The sequence below is a fragment of the Schistocerca piceifrons genome, chromosome 3, assembly GCF_021461385.2.
Source record: "Schistocerca piceifrons isolate TAMUIC-IGC-003096 chromosome 3, iqSchPice1.1, whole genome shotgun sequence".
Taxonomy (NCBI): Eukaryota; Metazoa; Arthropoda; class Insecta; order Orthoptera; family Acrididae; genus Schistocerca; species Schistocerca piceifrons.
In genome coordinates, this window is record NC_060140.1 from 87,154,150 (window position 1) to 87,168,717 (window position 14,568).

The window sequence follows — 14,568 nt, forward strand, 5'->3', positions numbered from 1 at the left end:
ATACGTATTATACAGCAAGGTAACATGACACTGTTGAAGCAAGAAGAAGATCGTTAGGGCAGCTAGTATAAAAGAGAGGCGAAGGCTTGAGACTAGAGACAGAGTTGTAGATTGAAAAAATGTTGAATGTGGAAACGTCAAAGACAGAACAGGAAACATGTAAAATTTGTGTATAGCAAATACGCAGCAAATTAATTGATTACATGTAATAGGAACTCAAGAGGGCATGAAAGCACTTGATAGCAGATAGGTTCGCCACCATCAGCCATTCGAGATACAACAGGCTCCTTTCAGATTTCTGCATGCATTACGAAGCAGTTTCGTCTACACAGTTTCCAAGACATCATCTTCACGGTCTTTTCCTGCCTGTTGGAAGCCAGTAAGAAACACCGTTGGGCTATCTATTTTCTTTTCTCTTGGAAGCCAGCAATAAACTTACTTGTGCTATCTACCGCCCTGGCTACACGTCCGTTTGACTTTAATGACCCTCATAGTTAAGTGTTCCTATTGCCTATCCCCCAACAAATTGTTCGTTCTCGTGTCTCTACGAGTAACTTTGGACAAGTCTATCCGAAATCTCGCTGAAAAACTACGTGTTTTAATGGTTTCCGCGCCAAAAGTAGCTTGTTTTATCTGTGTGCTTTATAGTTTACGTTTCTTGCCTATTTGTGTATTTACTAGGCACAGTATCACATTTTAATAACAATGGAGTGTAGAGTTCCGTCGTCTTTGGTATGGATAGGGACGACAGTAGTTGAGTCTGGACGATAGCTAAGTTATGACCCTTCGCTCACAGCTCAAGGTGCTGCTGGGTTTGATCAGACATCTTGAGGCTGTTGCCAATGGGCTTCAATTTGAGGGCAGACATGGGGATATCTAAGGGACATCCAGCATGTCCCATGTGTCCCCCAATCATTTCACTATTGTGGCTGCCCTGGTTACACCTATGGACGAGTAAAAGCCACTTGAAAGGCCGTCCTGCGTCGTCTTACAACCAAGTGCCAGTGTCTGTTAAACATATTGAGTCACATGCAATTATTTGCTCTGTTTCAGAAGAAGCATATTGGCCTTCAAGATACGGGAGTTCACAGAAAACGAGGTAGATGGGAGTTCCAAAATTAGCCATGTAATAAGTGTCTTTAAAGATACGACAGTAAAGGAGCTGTGTACTTTCTGGTGCATTTTTCACCATATCTACATCTGTGTCATAAGGGTTCAAGGAGATTTATGACCTTATTAGTATAATTTGATCCTAATCGGACAATTTATGAATTTATTTGCGGAATTTACTAACCAATTAGCATAGTTTGACAATAATCTCTGAAATTATCTTAATTTATGACCCAAATTTACGATTCAGTTAGCATAATTTTTTACCCAATCACACCTTCTCTTGAATATGACCTGCTCCCTCACACCTCTAGGCCAAGGGGAATTCAAGGGCAGTTATCCTAGTGGATATCTGAAGGTCAAAGATATCGGGTAAGATGGTAGAACTTTAAATGTCACAGCCAGTCCGAAGATGTTTGCCTATATTATGTCACAAGCAAATATGACGAGTGAGACGGCTGACGGTCAAAGAGTCAGAAAGATGTATTCATAAAGTGTCATATGAATCGCTATGACGTCACTTGCCATTGATAGTTCCCACTTCCCTGCTCCTCCTCCCCCCAAGAGGAATCACTTCCTGCACCTGACACTATGATTTATAACATGATACAACAGAGAGTGTGCCCACCCCTCCTCTCCCTAAGAGGAATCATGTCCTACAGCTGATGAGAATGGTGGCTTGTAAACAGATCTTTCATATATATCCTAATGTAGTAAACGTCGTCGAACCCATCATTTTCGACAAGTACACCAGAGTGTGATCACTCCCCATTAGTACTCCCAGTAAATACAGATATTTTGTTCTCCCCATTCGTATTAAGATTTTTTTCCACATACTGTGTAAAGTAATTTGTAGGCCCTGCTTGCACTTTAGCAATAGTTTACTCTTGTTCGAGTAGCACTTTATACTTTTCCTTTGTGACATTTGCTTTTGTCAAATACAACAGTTTCCTTTTTCTGAAATGGATCTTCTTTTCCTGTTTCAACAGTAACCATCCTCAAAGGACTAATTTCTTCAATAGGTTTGATACATGGATTCTTTTTCTTAAGACTTTTGGAGCCACATCATTTGTAAGAACAGCAACAATTTATGGTACTTTTTCTTAAGACCTATGTACAGCAGCAAGCGTATCATCCAGTCCAACAGATGTTGACACAAATAATCACCTTTTTTTAAGCAGATCCCGATGGGAGTAGATACTTGTAAATTGATGTCACACATATGGTATAACCTAATGTAGTAAATTCCTTCAAACCCATCATTTTCAGCAAGTCGACCAACATTTGATCACAGCATTGGTATTTACACTAAATGCAGGTATCTTGTATCCCAAATCTACATCCAGAATTTTCCATAATCTATGTGTAAATGTACATGCAAATGAAAAAAGTTTTTTGTACAAGAATATATGTATTCTTATTCCCTACCCTACCAGGCATGACTTGGTGTTTTTAGCATCGAACCGAGATACAGATGACCAACCCAACCTTAGTATCTACAAAGTGTTTGCAGGAGCATCTTTTCTTCTTACTCTGAATGTCTACACAGAAAAACTACCATAAACACACAGTGCTACCTGCCAGAGAAACTCCATATATACACTGAAACACATGGACTGTGGTGGAGGTGGATTGCTATAATACAGCTCTACATCTCCTGACTCTTACAAAAGTTCACTCCACATTACCCAACAAAGGGGACATCCGTTCTTACTTTGTCATATATTATTGACACAGAATACCGATCAACTGCTGCTGTCAAAGCTTTGTATACTCTTACTCTTAAAGATGCAAGATGTATGTGGCAGAGGGAAATAATGTTCGAGGAATAGATTTTATCCAATTACAACGACATAACACAGTGCCCGGCATCACCATTTTGTGTGTGTGTGTGTGTGTGTGTGTGTGTGTGTGTGTGTGTGTGTGTATGCGTCACAAGTGCCCCATGCGTCCAGGGTATCGTTCAGATGAGGATCCACTTGTGCTACGTCTGGGTATAGTTTGGAGGGGGATCCACCCCTGCTGCATCCAGTGTGGTGTTCAGTGGTGGATCTACTCACATTAGTATCAGGTATGGTTCAGATGATATCGACCTGTATTAGGTCTGGGTAGGGTTTGGGGGTCCCAACACAAACACACAATAGTGCACATAGTTCAGTTGGACTGTTGTTGTTGTGGTCTTCAGTCCTGAGACTTGTTTGATGCAGCTCTCCACGCTACTCTATCCTGTGCAAGCTTCTTCATCTCCCTGTACCTACTGCAACCTACATCATTCTGAATCTGCTTAGTGTATTCATCTCTTGGTCTCCCTCTATGATTTTTACCCTCCACGCTGCCCTCCAATACTACATTTGTGATCCCTTGATGCCTCAGAATATGTCCTACCAATCCATCCCTTCTTCTAGTCAAGTTGTCCCACAAACTCCTCTTCTCCCCAATCCTATTCAGTACCTCCTCATTCATAATGTTATCTACCCATCTAATCTTCAGCATTCTTCTGTAGCACCACATTTCGAAAGATTCTATTCTCTTCTTGTCCAAACTATTTATCGTCCATGTTTCACTTTCATACATGGCTACACTCCATACATATACTTTCAGAAATGACTTCCTGACACTCAAATCTATACACGATGTTAACAAATTTCTCTTCTGCAGCAAAGCTTTCCTTGCCATTGCCAGTGTAATATCCTCTCTACTTCGACCTTCATCAGTTTTTTGCTCCCCAAATAGCAAAACTCCTTTACTGCTTTAAGTGTCTCATTTCCTAATCTAATTCCCTCAGCATCACCCGACTTAATTCGACTACACTCCATTATCCTCGTTTTGCTTTTGTTGATGTTCATCTTATATCCTCCTTTCAAGACAATGTCCATTCCGTTCAACTGCTCTTCCAAGTCCTTTGCTGTCTCTGACAGAATTACAATGTCATCGGCGAACCTCAAAGTTTTTATTTATTGTCCATGGATCTTAATAACTACTCCGAATTTTTCTTTTGTTTCCTTTACTGCTTGCTCAATATACAGATTGAATAACATCGGGGAGAGGCTACAACCCTGTCTCACTCCCTTCGAAACCACTGCTTCCCTTTCATGTCCCTCGACTCTTATAACTGCCATTTGGATTCTGTACAAATTGTAAATAGCCTTTCGCTCCCTGTATTTTACTCCTGCCACCTTCAAAATTTGAAAGGTAGTATTCCAGTCAATTTTGTCAAAAGCTTTCTCTAAGTCTACAAATGCTAGAAAGGTTGGTTTGCCTTCTCTTAATCTAGCTTCTAAAATAAGTCGTAGGGTCAGTATTGCCTCACGTGTCCCCATATTTCTACGGAATCCAAACTGATCTTCCCCAAGGTCGGCTTCTACCAGTTTTTCCATTCGTCTGTAAAGAATTCGCGTTAGTATTTTGCAGCTGTGACTTATTAAACTGATAGTTCGGTAATTTTCACATCTGTCAACGCCTGCTTTCTTTGGGATTGGAATTATTATATTCTTCTTGAAGTATGAGGGTATTTCGCCTGTCTCATACATTTTGCTCACCAGATGGTAGAGTTTTGTCAGGACTGGCTCTCCCAAGGCTGTCAGTAGTTCTAATGGAATGTTGTCTACTCACAGGGCCTTTTTTCGGCTCAGGTCCTTCAGTGCTCTGTCAAACTCTTCACACAGTATCATATCTCCCATTTCATCTTCACCTACATCCTCTTCCATTTCCATTATATTTTCCTCAAGTACATCGCCCTTGTATAGACCCTCTATATACTCCTTCCATCTTTCTGCTTTCTCTTCTTTGCTAAGAACTGGGTTTCCATCTGAGCTCTTGATATTCATACAAGTGGTTCTCCTTTCTCCAAAGGTCTCTTTAATTTTCCTGCAGGCAGTATCCATCTTACCCCTGGTGAGATAAGCCTCTACATCCTTGTATTTATCCTCTAGCCATCCCTGCTTAGCCATTTTGCACTTCCTGCCGATCTCATTTTTGAGACGTTTGTATTCCTTTTTGCCTGCTTCATTTACTGCATTTTTATGTTTTCTCCTTTCATCAATGAAATTCAATATTTCTTCTGTTACCCAAGGATTTCTATTAGCCCTCGTCTTTTTACCTACTTGATCCTCTGCTGCCTTCACTACTTCATCCCTCAAAGCTACCTATTCTTCTTCTACTGTATGTCTTTCCCCCCGTTCTTGTCATTTGTTCCCTTATGCTCTCCCTGAAACTCTGTACAACCTCTGGTTTAGTCAGTTTATCCAGGTCCCATCTCCTTAAATTCCCACCTTTTTGCAGTTTCTTCAGTTTTAATCTACAATTCATAACCAATAGATTGTGGTCAGAGTCCACATCTGCCCCTGAAAATGTCTTACAATTTAAAACCTGCTTCCTAAATCTCTGTGTTACCATTATATAATCTATCTGATACCTTTTAGTATCTCCAGGGTTCTTTCATGTATACAACGTTCTTTGATGATTCTTGAACCAAGTGTTAGTTGGACTATCTACTTGTAATTTGATAAAGTCAGTTACTCAAACATTATTTCCATCTGTAACACACAGCCTGGATCTTTAGAGTATATACCGATCTTCGACAGCTGCAGCGATCGGTACTCTGTGTTAATAGCACACAGTAAAGTGAGATTGTGTGAAGTCTTTGTCAGGTGGTGGTGGTGTGATATTTATACAAATGATCAGCATGTCCTGACTCTCAAGCACACTACTGTATACAGTAAATGACACTAACAATAACTAGAATAACACACAAAGAATAATACACAACATTCCATGTGTTTTGTTTGTGATTGTTTGCTTCACCGTCATGGGGAAGCGGAGACAAGAGTAGTGGGGTTCCTGAGGTGGGTGCTGCAAGCTAAGGAGCTGGACATCACTGTCAGTCAGCCGATTGTCAAGCACTAGGAGAAGAAGCCGTCGTTATTATGACCATTTCCTGTGCCTATTATTAAAATATGAAATTCATTTGTAAGTATTCAAATGAAAAATGACCTATTTGTAAAATGAAGTCAGTCTCCGTTAGTATTCAGCGGAAAGCACTGCATGTAAATGTGAAGATTCGATATATGTCGTCTTCTGTAACAATATATAAATGTCGTAGAATAAAACGAGACAGAATTATTTGGGAGGCATATACACTCGAATAGTAAATTTTATTTCCAACGTATTTACTTTGAAGAAAGTACTGACCTGCCCAACTACAACGAGAGGTTATAATCTGAAGGACTGACATATTTTGACTACAGAAAATTACCATGACGTGTAATATGTTTGGAAAGTACGAGAACTGAAAATTTATGTTGGGCAGAGTGATCATTGCGAAGTGGGAATATTTTCTTGAAGTTATACTGAAAGATCACGTCACACTAGTCTAAAATATTGTCAGAATGAAGAGAGCATGTTCTTTACATAATCTGACTTTACTTTAAAGCAGAGACATTATTGTGACAGTTGCTTTCTTTAGCCCTGGAGGTATTAAAAGAGTGGAGGTCACATTATGTCACAGACTTGAAGCCAATGTCCGCGATCTTAACTAGCCTAAAACTTTATGTTCACCGCATACATACCCCCCCATAGTTCACCTCAGTGATACTGCCCCGTGACATCACTCTGTGTCGTATTACTAGAGTAAATACGCATTCAAGAAGAGAAAAACGTTAGAGATTGCTTTCTTGACAACAGGTTTTTCACGTAAGTTCTATAATTTGTAGTATTTAAAACAGTTCTTGATCGCACACGGCAGAAATAATTAACAAGAAGCACTTGTCAACATCAGTATGCTAATGTTTTTGGGCTACTTAAAACGGCGCCCACTGTGGGTTCAAAACAACGTAAGTCTACAATGGTACGTTCTTTCTTATTTCAACTTTCACGTCTTTACCGATCTGGAAGAGAGTTTGTGATCTATGGGAACCATAGCAACGGAAGAAACACTGAATCTAGATTACGATAATTTCACGAGGATTGACTTAAATATTGCTCACCAATAATGTTAGAGCTGTGAGGACGGAGCTTGAGTTGTGTTTGGGTAGGTCAGATGGTAGAGCACTTGCCCGCGAAAGGCAAAGGTCTCGAGTTCGAGCCTCGGTCCGGCACACAGTTTTAATCTGCCAGGAACTTTCATATCAGCGCACACTCCACTGTAGAGTGAAAATTTCATTCTAGAATGTTAGAAGAGTTTTTACTCCTGATCCGTAGAAGATATGACCTGCAACCTTAGAAAATGTCTCCGGAGAGACAGCAGATATTGCGTCCGGGAGTACGAAGTATGAAAAATCTACGCTGGACGTTGTGGCCGAGCGGTTCTAGGCGCTTCAGTCTGAAACCGCGCGCCCGCTTCGGTCGCAGGTTCGAATCCTGCCTCGGGCATGGATGTGTGTGATGTCCTTAGGTTTGTTACGTTTAAGTAGTTCTAAATTCTAGGGGACTAATGATCTCAGACGTTAGGTCCCATAGTGCTCAGAGCCATTTTATGGAAAATCTACCACGAGTAAACGAATTCACTATTACCCCTCGAAGACGTAACTGATACAGAACGGCCGTGGGAGGCTGCTTGGATTGAGGGGGTACAAATATTGTTGAATAATCTCGTCAGTGTAATTGCATCTCGTTATTAACGAGTTATATGTGTATTATTCACGCGACCAAAGCTAGTGCACATTCCTATCGTATTCTGTGTGATTGAGACACAATCTGCGATCCTAGCGCGGATGTCGAGCGAAATACGGGATGCGGGTAGCGGGAACAAAAGAGAATAAATCAAGAAAGAAACAGAATCGAATCATCATACTACCGGGAGACAGAAAACATGGGACGAGCATCCAGACTCGATTGAGAAGACTCAAGATCAACTTCGAATAAGAAGATGAAGTAAAGCAGAAGAAGTAGTCCTCTGGGAAGAGTGGTTTCTTTTTGTGCAGGTGGTGCAGCTGGTACTAGTGTGGAGAGTGTTCACGCCGGCTGGCAGCTACCAACACGCCACGACGAGCAGTTAGCGCCTGCTGCATAGTCACGCCGCCTACACGTGGACACGAGGATGCGGTCTGTGTGCCGACGCCGCGGCCCAGGTATATGCAGAGGACGCAGTCCGCCTGCCTCCATCACCTCTCGCAGCAACGACTAGCAACAAGATTAGAAGCTCGATGAATCAAATCGATTGATAACAGCATCAGAACGATTGATAACAGTATCAGATCGATAACAGTTCGTGTCCTGTACTGCGAGTGTAAAGTGAAAAACGCTCAAATGTGTGTGAATTCCCAAGGGACCAAACTACTGAGGTCATCGGTCCCTAGACTTACGCACTACTTAAACTAACTTATGCTAAGAACACACACACACACGCCCGAGGGAGGACTAACCTCCGACGGGAGAGGCCGCGCAATCCGTGACGTGACGCCTAAAACCGCACGCCCGTAAAGTGAAGGGACCGTTAAGATAGGACTGAATAGACTCAGAGAACAGTAGGTGATTCAGAAAGTACAAGTCGTATTAAAGTAAGACTGCCATCGGTCTACCCATAATAGTCACACTGCCCTGTATAGTAACTGTTAATTGTGACAGCCGTTAATTTAAACAGTTAGCAGAATTGTAAGCACGAGTTTCGTTTGCGGAATGGACACGAAACCGGAAAGAAAGGTTAGCCACTCAAGCTTTAAAGATGAGAAATGAAATGGCTGCTAGTAATTTAAGGCTACAGAAAAAAATGGAAGAAAAATTTAGCTCTTGAAATAATGGCTCTTAATTTAGAACTAGAGAAAAAGAGGCTGAAAATTTAGCCAACCAGTTGCAAATAAAGGTTAGTAACCCTTGACCTAGGTTTAGATATATGCTAAAATATCTTCAGAAGCAGTAGGCCTTGTTACATCACATGATGGTTCATTAGATTAGAAGAAACCAAGCGGCTCTTGTCAAACAAAACTGACAAAACAAGAATTATCGCAAGCGATGGCTTTAGATAGCAGCCAGGTTACATATATCGTACATTAGAATGAATGCTCTCTCGTAAATGCCCACAGGTAGAGTCTCTCGTCAACATAAAATTATAATAGGCTTCACAGGATAAAATATTTGCATAAGTTATGTGTACCTTATGCCAGAGACTAAGGCCAACCAGGTTGGTTGCAGCAAAGATTTTGTGTTGGTTGTGTTGATTTGCGGAAGGGGACCAAACAGCGAAGTCATCGGTCTCATCGGATTAGGGAGGGTAATCGGTCGTGCCCTATCAAAGGAACCATCCCGGCATTTGCCTGAAGCGATTTAGGGAAATCACGGAAAACCTGAACCAGGATGACCGGACGCGGGACTGAACCTTCGTCCTAGCGAAGGAGACTCCAGTGTTCTAACCACTGCGCCACCTTGCTCGGTCAGATTTTGTGTAAAAATCAATTTGTATAAAAGATTCTTGCAGGATTTACTATAGTATTCTTCGTTACAGATAAGCAGATAGACTTGTGACAGTTTACACCATACGTAGCTATGCTGCAGCAAAGCGGTTGTACCAAAATACTCTGCTGGCAGCAGAAAACATTGGTTCGAACACCTTGGGGTTATGTTATAAAATAATACACTTGATGAGCCACTTTATTTGTATAGAAATTTGTATCATATAATTATTTTTCCAGACAGTAATTCGGTATTGTGTCAATATAAAATTGTCTCTGTCGTTATGTGTCAAAATACGTAATATTTCGAGTACAAACACGGTAAAATCACACGCATGCACCACTTGTTGGCACTACTGATACAATCGCATTACGTCACCGATTACTTGTGACATAGCCATCGAGCAGCAGAAAACACAGTTAAAGACGGGTCACAGAGTTGATTGGCAGCTACGGGAGAGGAATAAAATGGGTAATGGGAGGGGAGAGGGCCTTATCCAGGTTGCCTGCTCCTTTGTTATCTTCAGCTGCCACCAGTGTGGCTACACCCTCTTTGGGAAAGTAAACAAAGGATGTACTGTCATTTATAGCTGATGTAGTGGCTTCCCCAAGACAGGGTTCCTGGGTGCATGGCCAATTATTGCAGATAACAAAGTTGCATTTGGCACAGGAAACAAAGGTATTTGTCAGGTATCGCAATAGGAGGTTCCCAGTAAGTTTCAATTCTGCAACAGCGTGTGCAGAGGCGGAGTGTTGTTTAGTAGCTGTTACAAACGGTAAGAAACCTAAATTTTTATTAGACACAAGGGCACAAATGTCAAGGCGAGTTTTATCTCTTGAGTAAAAAAAAAAAAAAGCAGTTGAACCCTTCACGTTAGATGTTAGGTGGGGTACTGATTTGGAGTCACTAGGTTCAGAATTGTTGGGATAGAATGGCAAAATCACTACACAGAATGCGTTTTGTAATAACTTCCTGGTCTGGGAACATTTCAGCTATTAGTCCACGTTCCCTGTGTGGGAGGAGGTCGCTTTGTAGTTAGACTTGGTAACTGCAGGAAAAACTATGCAGGATTGATGGTTGGTTCGAGCCTGAGGCTTGACAATGGATGTAAGTAAGCTGCATTTAATGCATATTAGTGTGTCGAAAAATCCAGAACTGTACCGTTACATTATCGCTGGAAATTGGAGTAATCGCAAAAGGAATACCTGGAAGTAATCATCTGGAACCGTGTTAAATTACCAGAAGATGCAGTGAGGGCGGTGCGTTTTGTCAAGGGTTCGTACAGTGAATGCGAGAAAGTTGCAGATAAGCTACACAAACTAATACTGAGCTTTACCAGCAATCATTCTTTCCACATGATTCGGGCAGGGACGCAGGATAATGTAGTCTCTGCCACACACTACGAAACACTCTGATGTTATTTACTGTAAGACGTAACGACATTATAACAACTCACTGACTCGAAAATTACGGCTACATCTGTCGATTAGGTCCGCATATTAGAGTTCCGGAGCTCGTATTTATGTTCAGTTAAAAATCCACTGCCGGTATTCGTGTCTACGTGCGAGAATATTTGCAGTCCCAAGTCGCGCATGGTATCCATGACATTACCTCCATTATTTCGGGATAATACTAAATTAACTGCCTTTCTTTGAATTTTTCTTAAGCGTCCTCCATCAATCGTTTCTGGTAAGAGTCTCAAAGCGTGCAACAATACTCCTAAAGAGTAGACACCGTTGCTCCCACAGTGGAGCATAATCACCATGTTTTCCTCGACCAGTGTAGGCCCTGCGCCCTGTTTAGTATAATATAAAACGTGAAGAAAGTTAAAAGATGTGGAATTTATTACCCACTTAAACGAGAACTGGAAGATTACAGTGCACAAGCGACAATGAACTATGCTCCGAATGCTGCAGTTGAAATCTGTGTCATAGTGTGAACGCAAGTGCTGCAGGTAATACGCTACGGCGTTACCTGCTTGTACGTATGTAGCACCAACATATATCTGACGGGGTGGAGGGGTGGACACAGCTCACTCGACTGCCCGTGCTCACCTGCAGAGGCGCGCAGCAACCATAGTGTCTATACAGGGTGTTTCACAAGTGATCGTCAATGATTCACACATGGAAAGTACAGGCCAAAAGCAGCAAAAAATCTCCATCATGGGCCCACAGATCAACCTTTGTCGAGGTACACCACATTTTCTGTTGAGGCTCATGTGTCTAGGAAAACATGACATCTCTAAACTTTAAAGTGTTCGAAATGTTGTCCATGCGTCTGAATGCAACACTGAACTCCTCTCTGAAATGCGAATCCTCTCAGGTAGTCATGGAGAATTCTGTGAATGCTGGAAGGCTGCTTCAATCCGCAAGCGTAATTCAAGAGAGTTGACTTCGCTAGCGTAGACCAGGCTTTTGACATGACCCCACAAGCAGAAATCCATGGGATTGAAATCCGGAGACCTTGGAGACCGTCCTCTATGTATCCAGTATTGACCATACGTCCGAGTTAAAAGCCGGCGCACTCGTAAATGAACATGTGCTGGAGCACCGTCATGCATGAACCACATATTCAGGCGCTGGTTCAATGGGACATCATCATGTACATCTGGGAGTACAGTACCACAAACCGCATGTACTGCTGTCTGGTTAGTCTCTGTGGTAGGAAGTGTGGTCCAGTTATGCGGTCTCCGAACAGTCCTGCCCAGACGTCCAACGAATAACGCTGTTGATATCGTGATACTTATGTTGCATTAGGATTGACATCGAGCCAAATGTCACAATTACGGTAGTCAGAAATACAGTCACGAGTAAATCCAGACTCATCAGTGGACAGTGTACTGCTTACAAACAGGGGATTCAGGATGCACTGTTGTTGCACCCATTGGCTGAAAGTCTCTAGGAGGGAAGTCTGCATTGTTGAGGGATTGCACTCGCTGGAGATGATGTGGGCAGAGCACTGCCGATGTAAAATGTCACACACTGCTATGACTCAAGACACGCTCTTGGGTAGCAATCCTCCTCCTTGATGTACTCGGAACTTCGTGTACAATGCGTGACACTCTTTCCTCAACATCTGGTGTTACGGATCTGGCTCGGTCTTCTCGTACATGGTGTGCCAAACTCCCGGTTTCTCTAAGGCGCTGATGTAACTGGCTAAATGTACGCCTGTCGGGCTGCCTGCTCCTTCATAGAATCGTGCAGCCTCAAGGCCACTGCGGTTCGCTTTGCCATACTTTAAGTGCATGTCAGCGTACTCTTCACTGGTGTACCTCTGACAAGGTGTCTTCATGTTCGTAACTAATTGCGACGACGGTACGGCACAGTGCACAGAGGGGGAAAGCGAAGTAGTTGCACAAGCATAAACAAACAAATAGTCGATCCCAAACCTTGAGATACCAACGTAACTACCGCGGTATCCAGATGCGTTTACAGTGGTTCTCAACTCGAATTAATGCGATACGTCGGCAATGTTGATTTTCGGACCCATGTTTACTGGAGGCACTTGGTTACTTCTGGCCTGCACTTTCCATGTGTGAATTACTGACCATCACTTCTGAAATACCCTGTATATGCGCTCTTTAGTAGAGAGGTCTCCGCTGTGTACTGTTTGTCCACAACAATTGGACAATCCTCGCAGTGGCTGTCGGGAAAGGCAGGAGTCATGACCTGCCCCCGCATTCCCAAGGGGAGATGAATGGTGAAAGGAAGGCAGTATGTACCGTCGAATCACGTTGGCTACCCCGTAAACTTCCTCAGACGATTTTAAAGAAACTATGTGGTAAAAAAAAAGGTTTTTTCGTCAGTTACAGCTTTATATGTCAGCTTCATAATTAAGGGCCTATCATTTCGCTAATGATCATAGTTATTATGATGCTTTGCATACAAGAAACATACTGGGTAAAATTCGTAAAGTTTGCAATGAAAAATAGAGGTCTCTTGAATTTGCGTTCGGTGCATATTAGACCATACATTGCTGCACATGAAATTTAGCTAACGTATTGAACTTTCATTTAGACTTGAGAGGAGGAGTCTGTCTATCGCTGATATCGATCAAACTGATTTGTATGCATCGCACTTGTGGTGTCACCGCCAGACACCACACTTGCTAGGTGGTAGCTTTAAATCGGCCGCGGTACATTAGTACATGTCGGACCCGCGTGTCGTCACTGTCAGTGATCGCAGACCGAGCGCCACCACACGGCAGGTCTCGAGAGACTTACTAGCACTCGCCCCAGCTGTACAGCCGACCTTGTTAGGAAAGGTTCCCTGAGAATTACGCTCTCATTTGCCGAGACGATAGTTAGCATAGCCTTCAGCTAAGTCAATTGCTGCGACCTAGCAAGGCGCCATTTATCCTTTGCTATGTATCTAATGAAGCATGTACAGTAACAAGACCAATGTTCACCAATTGTGGATTAAAGTTAAGTATTCCAGCAGCTACGTACTTTTCTTTATAGCATTCATTACGTATCCTGTTTCAGACCTCACGCCATCCTGCGTGAGTTTAAGCGCGTGCCTTTCGGTTACAGACAGCCAGTGCACAACAGCACTCATTTGCGATCGCGCGTGCCAGCAATAAACCGGGAATGGTATACTCTTAACACCACCTGTATCTCAGGAACGGTTTGAAATATCGAAACGAGATTTTGTCAAACGACAGCGCAGAAAGAGAAGAGTATTTTTGCACATGGCGAACAGGTCAAAATTCGTTACCCATCGTAAAATGCGAGTAACTGTAGACTTTTGCGATAAAATGACGTAATTCTGTTAGTGTCATCGACAGCTGGTGAAATGAGAATTATTGTGGCTTTGCAGCAAGATACTGTAAGTGGAGAAATTACTCCTTTATATTTATACCGCGAATCTGATTTTTCATAAGCTTTTGACCCGATTTGTTCTGAGTTCCTCCTTAAATAAACCACTGTTCCAAGATGCCGTCGCATGTGCAATCTGAGTGGATTGTTAGGAAGGTGGCATTGCATAAACACCGGATTGTTATGACAGAAGATGCAAATTTTGAGAAATGTAGGTGATATTCGAAATTCACCACTGACGAAAGACCAGTTTTCAG

The 14,568-nt window shown here is 42.3% G+C and overlaps 1 protein-coding gene across 1 annotated transcript in view; it reads right to left on the reverse strand.

The window, feature by feature from the left end:
* LOC124787913 (UDP-glucosyltransferase 2-like) overlaps positions 1-14,568 on the reverse strand; it is a 48,780-nt gene that overhangs the window by 20,755 nt on the left and 13,457 nt on the right. The gene's annotated exons all lie outside the window — the stretch shown is intronic.